The following is a 9,911-nucleotide window of genomic DNA, read 5'->3' as shown; positions in this document are numbered from 1 at the left end:
AGCCGCCGCCATAGAGACCGGAACTAGAGTCACCACGAGAACCCCAGTGTACCAGAGAAAGGGACGGAGAATACTTGATTTTAACTAGGCTGCACCCTGGGCGAGCCGGCCCCACGGCAAAGGTTGTGCCCCGGCCAAAGGAAAGGCATGGCCAAATGCCTGGGCCGGGATTAGCCAGGCTGACGCGGGGCTTGGCAGGGAGCCCGACACCTTAGCCCCTTGTGGAAAGAAGGCCTCCCTTCTTTCCTGTTCCAAAAACGGTCCTTGTGACCACAGACTGCTATCTCTGGGATAGCGCAGTCTTTTCTGTCGTGACCGTGTACTCGCTGCACAGCCGAAAATTTCTGGAACAGACCTTAAGCGTTCGCGTTAGAGGAGCGTCCATTTTTGGTGAAGCAGTCACCTTGGAGGGACAGCGGGGGATCTGAGACCGCCCCTACTCAGCGTTTGGACGCCGAGGGGGGCGGGGTGTACTCCTTGGGGACCCGCCTTCGGACCCGTTTTACCAGGCGTATAAGGAATGTCTTGTTAAGGAATCTTGCATTGGCCACAAATCAGATTTAATCTCAACTCACGTTTATTGAGCAAGCTAAGCATTTTTTCACGCATTTTATCCTTACAACCACTATGTGAAATAGGGGTTGCTGTTCATGTTTTAGGCTTAAGTCCACCTTCATTTGTTCTTTATTAAGCGTCTACTATCTGCTGGGGGAGTCAGTTGCCCCCTTCAGGAATTCAGTCTCAAGATGGAGGCAGAAATTTAAACACCCAGTTCCACTCCAGAGCTGTGAAAGCACAATGCATTTTGGGAGTGCAGGTGGGAAAAGGAAGGTGGAATGCTGCCTTTCCAGGCCCAGAGGTTTATAGAAAGGTCTAGAGGCAAGAAGAGATGGCGTCTCATAGGAAATGCAAATAAAGCAGTTCAACTTGACTAGAATGAGGACATGGGGTTCCAGAGGTAGGCAGGATCAAATTAGGAATTCTATGTGTGAAATTTATCATAAGGGCAATGATGAGAAAGGTAATTTTGGAATTGTAAGCTAGGGAGTGGCATGATCTTTTTTAAACGGCTGCTGAGTGGAGAATGGGTTGTAGAGAGGGGCAAGAATTGAAGTAGGGAAACCAGTTAGGCTAGTGCAGTACTAGTCCTTACCCCTATCAGTATCATCTAGGCCTGTCAGTTTCACTTCTTGAAGCCTCCCAGATCAGTCCTAAAAATCTCTGAATGTCAGCCCAGATTCTGCTAGTGCAAATAGGAAATGCAAATAAAGTGTATTTGAAAGTGTAGGCCATCATCGTCTATTACTTAGAGCAAGGGTATGCAATTTTTTTCTGAACGGACCAGATAGTTTAAATATTTTAAGCTTTGTGGGCTTTAGGGTTCTATCTTAACTGCTCACCTTTCCCTTTATAGCCTGAAAGCAGTCATAGTCAATATGTAAACAAGTGCAGTGGTGTTCCAATAAAACTTCATTTATGGACACTGAAATTTTAATTTCATGTAGTTTTTAGATGTCACAAACTATTCTTCTTTTGATTTTTTTCCGACTATTTAAAAATTTGAAAAACCATTCTTAGCTCATGAGCCACAGTAAAACAGAGTGGAATCTGTGCTGCCAGCCGTAATTTGCTGACTCTTGGCGTAGAGTACTGTTGTGGGCTCCTAATGGACTCTCTACTTCTTTATTTTAATATTCCCCACCACAACTGCCAGAATGCATTTTTGAAAACACCTAATCTGATCGTGACACTGTTTTATTGAAAATCCTCTAGTTACTGCCATTACCCTTTGTTGTTGTTAGGTGCTGCCCAGCCAGTTCCCCCTCATAGCGACCTTGTGTACAACAGAACGAAACACTGCACTGTCCTGTGCCATCTCCGCAGTTGTTGCTGTGTTTGAGCCCATTGTTACAGCCGCTGTGCTAATCCATCTCCCTGAGGGTCTTCCTCTTTTTCACTGACCCTCTACTTTACCAAGCATGGTGTCCTTCTCCAGAGACTGGTCCCTCCTGATGACATGTCCAAAGTCCATGAGATGAAGCCTGGCCATCCTTGCTTCTAAGGAGCGTTCTGGCTATACTTCTTCCAAGACAGATTTGCTCGTTCTTCTGGCAGTCTGTGATACATGCGATTTTCTTCTCCAACACCATAATTCTAATGCATCAGCTCTTCTGTCTTCCTTATTCACTGTGCAGCTTTCACATGCATTTGAGGCTATTGAAAACACTGTGGCTTGTGCCAGGCACACCTTAGTCCGTAAAGTGACATCTTTGCTTTTTAACACTTTAAAGAGGTCTTTTGCAGCAGATTTGCCCAATGCAATGCACTGTTTGATTTCTTGACTGCTGCTTCCATGGGCATTGATTGTGGATCCAAGTAAAATGAAATCTTTGACAACTTCAATCTTTTCTCTGTTTACTATGATGTTGCTAATTGGTCCAGTTGTGAGGATTTTTGTTTTCTTCATGTTGAGGTGTAATCCATACTGAAGGCGATGGTCTTTGATCTTCATTAATAAGTGCTTCAAGTCCTCTTTCAGCACGCAAGGTTCTGTCATCTGCAGGTTGTTAATGTCTTCCTCCAATGCTGACGTGACATTCTCCTTCATATAGTCCAGCTTCTCAGAATATTTGCTCAGCATACAGATTGAATAAGTATGGTAAAAGGATACAACCCTGATGTACACCTTTCCTGACTTCAAACCGTGTAGTATCCCCTCGTTCTGCTTCTTGGCCTATGTACAGCTTCCTCAGAGCACAATTAAGTGTTCTGGAATCCCCATTCTTCACAATGTTACCCATAATTTGTTATGAATGTTTGTCTTAGTACATAGTATGTATTTTACCTTTCTATATATAAAACACTTAAGAAACACTTCCAAACACACTAAAATATCTTAAATATAATAATACAGTATGTAATAATAATAGTAATAATACAGTGATAATAAAAACTGATTATATACGATACTATACTGGAGAGAGAAGTACGTTTCTGTATGTAGGTAGGTATATAGTACCGTCAAAAAAAAATTAAACAGTTCCTAAAACAGTTTAGATATGAAAAAAAAAAGGTCATCATTAAAGGTTAACATTCTCCTTCCATTATGTCTTGCATACCGGAAGGGTCATTTGTGAGGTAACTTTATGCTAACGTTAATAATACAATAGTCTCTATGGCAGTCCATTCTTAAGTACAAGTTGTCCATAAGTAAGACATTTTTAACGCAGGGACTTGCTGCGTACAAAACGAAACAGTTATTGAGCCCAATAACACCATGTAGATTCAGGACGCACATTTAAAGTGGCGTTTCAGAAAATAGGGCCAGTGCCACAACCTGTATTGATACTGACAAAGAAATTGCTGCAGAAATGGACAATGTAAACCTGAAAGAAATTGTGGACTCACAATCTAAAGATAATAATGATAAAGATCTACAATTAGAAGAGCCCAAGCCTTTAAGTCAAACACAGTTTTCAGCTAGGTATATGGATGTCCTGGCAAAGCTTGCTCTCTCACTTTGGGTCCTGCATCCAGCTTATCATCATCTGACCTCCAGTTTTTGGAACTTGAGCCAGTGGCCTGACGTCTTACCCATTGATTTTGGGTTTGTCAGCCCCTGCAGCTACCTGAGTCAGGTGAAACCTTGAGCCTGACCCACGGACTTGGGATTTGTCAGCCTCTACAACTGCGTGAGCCATTTCCTTGAGGTAAATCACTCTTTGTGTCTCTCTCTTCCTCCCTCTCTCTCTCTATTTTGTTATTATGTTTAAGATGTTTTAGTGTGTTTGGAAGGGCTCCTTAAGTGTTTTTCATGGATAGGAAAGTAGAATATATACTATGTACTAAGACAAATATTCATAACAAATTATGGATAACATTGCAAACAATGGGAATTCCAGAATGCTTAATTGTGCTCATAAGGAACTTGTACATAAACTGAGAGGCAGTAGTTCAAACACAAAAAGGGGATACTGAGTGGTTTAAAGTCAAGAAAGGTGTGTGCAAGGGTTGTATCCTTCTACCATACTTACCCAATCTGTATGCTGAGCAAATAATCTGAGAAGCTGGACTATATGAAGAGAGAGAGAGGTTTTGCTTCTCTAGTGGCCCAGCCTAAGACATTTGGTACCAAGAGTAGTTCTAGAGAAACAAAATTGTAAGGACGAGTGTTCTAAATTGGTTCTCAAGTCTGACGAGTCTTAAAGGCATTGGTAACTCTGCCTCCAACAGTAAAGAGATTGTGAGGATGGCGCAGCACTGGGCAGTGTTTCGTTCTGCTGTACACAGGGTCACTATGAATTGGAACTGATGGAATGGCACCTAACAACAACATGTCTGGAATACGGGAGATCCCTAAGGATGTCTGTTAGTACTACCATGCCCTGTGATTTAAGGCAATGGGAAACTATAGCAACCCGATTCCAACATGACTATTAATGGCCCAGACCCTTCAGGAATGAAGGTTTGGGTCACCCCACCAGGCTAAGGACCACAACCAGCTGAGGCGCTTTCTCAGGGCAAAGGGAATACGAAATGGGTGGTGGAAGAAGGTATTTCTAAATGCCAGTTATGACTGTCACCAGTTGCAGAAATGAGGACTATAATTATGAGTATTTCTTCCTTGTATGTGTGCATCGAATATTTTTACTTTCTTCACTTATAAAATATCAGATGTAAACAGGGCTAAGTGCGTTTTTGGTTGTATGCATGTTAGTTGTATAATGTTAGGTGCAAGTATGACTTTGTAATTGTCTTTATTCAGAGAATGTTTATGGTTTAAGGAGATGTTTACAGGTGTGAATTTGACCAAGGTGAACTCTGGTGGTTAAGGTTGTGTGTTAGCTTGGCTGGGCCATGATTCTCAGTGGTTTGGCAGTTATGTAAGGATGTGGTTTGGCAGTTTTGTAATGATGCAATTGTCCTCCATTTTGTGATGTAATGTAATCACCTCCATGATGTGGTCTGATGTGACCAGCCAATCAGTTGTAAGGGAAATTTCCTTGGGGGTGTGATCTGCATCCCATATATATATAGACGTTCTGGCAGAGCTCACTGGCTTTTGCTTGCTCTGGATCCTGCATCTGGTGCGTCGTTATCTGACCTCCAGTTCTTGGATCTTGAGCCAGCAGCCTGGCATCTGACTGATCTTGGGTTTGTCAATGCCTGAAGCTACCTGAATCATGAGTGACCTCCAGCCTGATGTCTGACCCACAGACTTAGGATTTGTGAGCCTCTACAACCACATGAGACATTTCCTTGAGATAAATCCCTCTCTCTCTACATTTCACTGGTTTTTCTTCTCTAGAGAACCCAGCCTAAGACAGCTCCTATAGTGGTTCTTTTTGAAGAGTAGATATCTCCTTTAATAATTTCAGGAGCACAATAGACTTTCTTCAGGTGGGAGAATGTACATACTGCCTGAAGCCTAGCCCAAGCCCTCAGGATAACATTTGAACTCCTTAGCGTGGCTCTCACAACTGGCCCTTAACCTCTCTCCAAGCTCATCTTGTACCTTTTCATACCTTTCTCCTTTGGCCATGTAGAGTTATTTGCAGTTCCTCTTACACTTTATGCTGTTTCTTGCCTTTGTGTATGATATTCCCTCTGCCTGGAATACCCTCCCCAGATTTAGCTAACTGACAAGGCCTATTCTTATACTGAGCTGAAGCATCATCTCTTCTGCAGTCTTTCCAAACTACCCCAGGCAAATACAGGCATTCACTCTTTCCTGCGCCTTGTCCTAAAACCTCTAATCCAGCGCTTTATTGTACTGTAATTGTCAGTTTTCCCATGAGACTGTTAGCTCCTTGAAGGCAGGAACTGGGATTTCCAAATTTGTATCCCTATACGTAGCACAGAACCTGTCTTAAGTAATTTGTGTCCAGTTGTGGAATGAAAGAAGGAACAGCCCAAGTGTCCCTAACATGTCCTTCATAATCATCCCCTGCAGGAAGGAATGGGGTAGTTCCAGAATGGGGGATATATCTGCCATTCATAAGAACAATTAATTTTTTAACCTAATCACTATTCGAAGTTTGCCTTTTTCTAAGCTATATCTGTACAATCATGTCTTGTGCTAGTTATATATTTTTTCTAAGATGCAAATATTAAAGATATTTATCCCAGCACTACCTAAAACACACTGCTCTGACAAGAAGCATCTGAGATGCTTGTTATGAACATAGTTTCCTAGGTTCCACCCAAAACCCTCAAACTCCCCAGGGAAGGGACCTTGGAACTTGTAGGTTTAACAAGTCCCCCCGTATGATTTTTATCTTTAAGAGAATTTGGGAAACAATGAACAGAAGAAAGCTCCCTACCATATTGGACAGTACAGATACAGAACATTTCCATCATCACAGAAAGGATTGTCTCTTGGACAGTCTAGAGGGTTCTCTGGAATGCAAAATGGCCACCTGAGGAATTTGTTCTGTTGGGGTTCAAGCTGAGAAGAAGGGCTTTCATGAGGACGAAGGTTCACTTGACATTTGCTAATATTGGGTGAAAAGGAGGGAAGGGTTGATTATCCCCAGGCTCTGAAATATAACTTCCAACAAGGATTTCCAGTAACTTACTGTGAGGGACTCAGAAAAATACAAAAAAGAAGCCCCAAATATAAATAATTTCTGATAAACTTTATTCTTTTTGTTATATTCTGTCCTCTAGTAGTGATCAGTGGTTAATTTTTAGAAGGAAAAAGACCTGTAAGCTCAACTTTAGTTACACCAAAGAAAGGAGAAGGAGAGGGAAGGAGTGGCTGCCAGTTACTGAAGGGGGAGAGCAGGTTGAGTCCTAGAGACCACCAGTATTGGCTGAAAGGAGAGCTCAGAGTGTCAGTTTGGGCCTGAGAAGGGACCCTGTGGCTTGACGAGAGGCCCACGTACAGTTTCCAGCATACACATGCATTCCTGTCTCAGTTCCCTGCTGAAAATGCCTGATATTCTCCCTCCCTGTTAATTCATGTAATAACTTTCTGCTGAATGCCTGTAAGTGCCAGGTGCTCTGAACACAGAGTAAGTCACAGACAGAGGTATGTACAGTCATTAAAATGATATGGTATTTGACTAGCTCTCCATTGTAGGGGTTGGGGGGAGAAGAGGGGAGGCAGAGTCCTATTTTATACAGAAAAATAAATTCTAGATAATTTTATAAGTATTAAAAAACCTAGAAATATTAGAAAAATATAAAAGACATAATGATCTGAGGTAGTAAGACCTTCTTAAATAAGATGAAAGAAAAGCCATAAAAGACTAATAATTTTGACCTCATCAGAATTTTAAATTTCTGTTTGACAAAGGATATCACCAAAGTTAGTAACCACTCACACCCCCTACCCCTTTTCCTCACCTTTCCATGACCCCGGCCCTCCCTGGGACCCCTTGGCCCCCTCCCCTGGGTCGTGGCAAACTTAGGCCTGAACTCCTGGGCTACAACTCTTGGTGGCTGCATGGGCATCACCACCAGCACAGCCCTGCCACAGTGGAAGCAGCCCTTCTATGGAGGTGACGCCATCATCACTGTTGTGCGCCTCTACAAAGAGCTTTGGATATCCTCACCTCCCAGAGCACAGAGCAGGTCTAGCACAAGCTCTATGATTCACTGTTTGCCCTGGACGGTAGGCCTCAACCAGCTGTGTGGGAGGCCACCCTGTATGGTAGCATCCACTGGCTTGGAGGGGAGGGGTGAGCTGCTCTGGACAGTGGGCCTTGGCCAACTGGGTGGGGAAATAGAATATGGGGTACAGGGAGGTCTGGAATCAGCTTTCCCCACAGTCTGCATCAACTCTGGGCTCTGCTTTCTAGTCTCTCTCTCCATACTTACCTCCCCACCACCACCCCTGTGTACATTAAAAAACCCAGGCCAGCCTAGTGCCCCACCGTGGGCAGGGGCTCTAGGGCCTGGCAGCCATGGGCCCAGATTCTTGCTCTGCCACTTTAATCTTGAAGAAGTCACTAAGCCCCCTTGTGTCCCCTGTCCCCATCTGTAACAGGGGTGGGTACTAAGACCCTCACAGGGCTATGGGAGGATTGAGTGAGAAGAGTGCCTGGAACTCATGCTCGGTAAAGGCCCTGCCCTCCACCTCTCTCATCCTCTGTATATAGACACACATTTATGTACACACAACCACTTACCAGTCCTGCCACCCAGGTAACATGTACACACACGCACACACATGCACACACGCACACACGCACACACACATGCACTTGGGTACACAGGCCTCTCTCCCAGGCTGTGGAGTTGAGACTGACAGTTGGCTTGTAAACAGACCCCACTGTAGCCTCTAACCGTGGTGTGGGGAGGCTGATCCAACCTCATCCTACCCAGGGCCCCGCAGGCAGCCTGAGCTGGGGCTGCTGTCACATGCCCCAGCTGCACTGGTCACAGGCAGGCCCTCAGGCCTCCCTCAGGGACTCACAGGGCCCAGGGATGACTCAAACACCCACAGAGAGGTAGGCACATGGCAGGTAGGTATGGGTAACTCAAGGGGGAGACGGGAAGGTGATAAGAGTCAGATGGCTGCAGGGAGGGGTCCCTCAAAGAGGGCCAAACTGGGCTGAGCTGGGCCTCAGACATCCTCAGCTCTTCCTTCTACTGAGTCCACAGGAGTAGCTGCCCCCAGCTGCTTGGGAGGGGCAGGCTAGGCCCAAGAGGGAACCCCTGGACTAGAAAGCATCAGAAGAGAGAACTTAAATTGCCTCCCCCCACCACCCAAGTTGTTGTGAAAAATGGGGTTAATTGTGAAGGGGACTCTCACCCCCCCCCCCCACAGCCTTATCCTCAACCTCGTTGTCACACAAAGGGCCCCTCGCTATCTCCTCACACTTACCTGCAGAGGTCTGACCTGTAGTCCAGCTCCCTCTCAAACTCTTTCCCTGGTGGGGCTGCTCCCACCTCAGGCCAGACCCTGAGGTGCCCTCCCCCACTTCTATAAAGCGGGCAGCTCACTTGGTGCCCTCCCACTGGTGCCAGGTCACATCCAGTCAGCACAAGCTCTGATGGTGGTGGCTGTGTCCCTGGGCTTCTTGGCCATGGGCCTCAGTGTAGTTTACATGAAGCGCACTGGCTCGGAGACAGCAACCCCATTGCCAAGGGCCTCGTGGCCATCTCCCAGGTCGCCCTCTAATTCCTGGCAGGTGAGTGTCCCTGACTCCTTTTCTACCAACTTGGCCATGGCAGGCAGCCCCCACCCTGAGTGACCAGGACCAGAGCAGAACTGAATACCCCCTCCTTTGTCCTTAGGCCTCTGCACATTGATGGCTGTCTTGTGGTATGCCACCCTGGTGAACAAGGAGTTCCTTAACCCGAGCACACCTGTCAATGCCAGGTGAATGCCAGGGCATAGCTTGGGCTGGGGGACAGCCTAGGCCTCCTTGCTCTACCTCCTCTGGAGCTACTGGCCTTTGTCCAGCTACCATCTAAGAGCCACACCTGCGCATGGTGCTTGGTGGAGGGAAATGGGGGGGCAGGACCCAGGTGTTGTCATTGAGAAGCCATCTGGAGCAGGGAGCCAGGTGGGATGTGGCTGGGCCCTGGGGAGGGGCGAGAGACTAGCAGTGGGCATCCAGGAGTATCGGGAACTTCCCAAGGAGTGAGAGTGGTAAGGGCTTGGGGCTAGGGATGTAGGGGTGGAGACAAGGAAGAACTGGCTGAGAGATATTTAGGAGATTAGAATGGGCAGGACTTATAAGATCAAGGGCAGGACAGGGGGCTCGGGAAGGGTCTGGGCCCTTTTAGCCCTACCAGAAGGGGATGGAATGGTCTCAACCTGGCATCCCAATGGGCCTCAGGCCTAGGGTGGAGGGAGGATGGGAAAAGGTGCTGGGCTGTTGCAGTCAGGAGGGCTTCCTGGAGGCGACAGTTGTAGAGTGGGAGGAAAGGAGGAACCCTCAACTGTATGAGGCTTA

Source organism: Loxodonta africana, chromosome 3 (genome assembly GCF_030014295.1).
Source record: "Loxodonta africana isolate mLoxAfr1 chromosome 3, mLoxAfr1.hap2, whole genome shotgun sequence".
Lineage (NCBI taxonomy): Eukaryota > Metazoa > Chordata > Mammalia > Proboscidea > Elephantidae > Loxodonta > Loxodonta africana.
The sequence above is the reverse complement of the archived record's forward strand: the minus strand, read 5'-3'. Positions refer to the sequence as shown.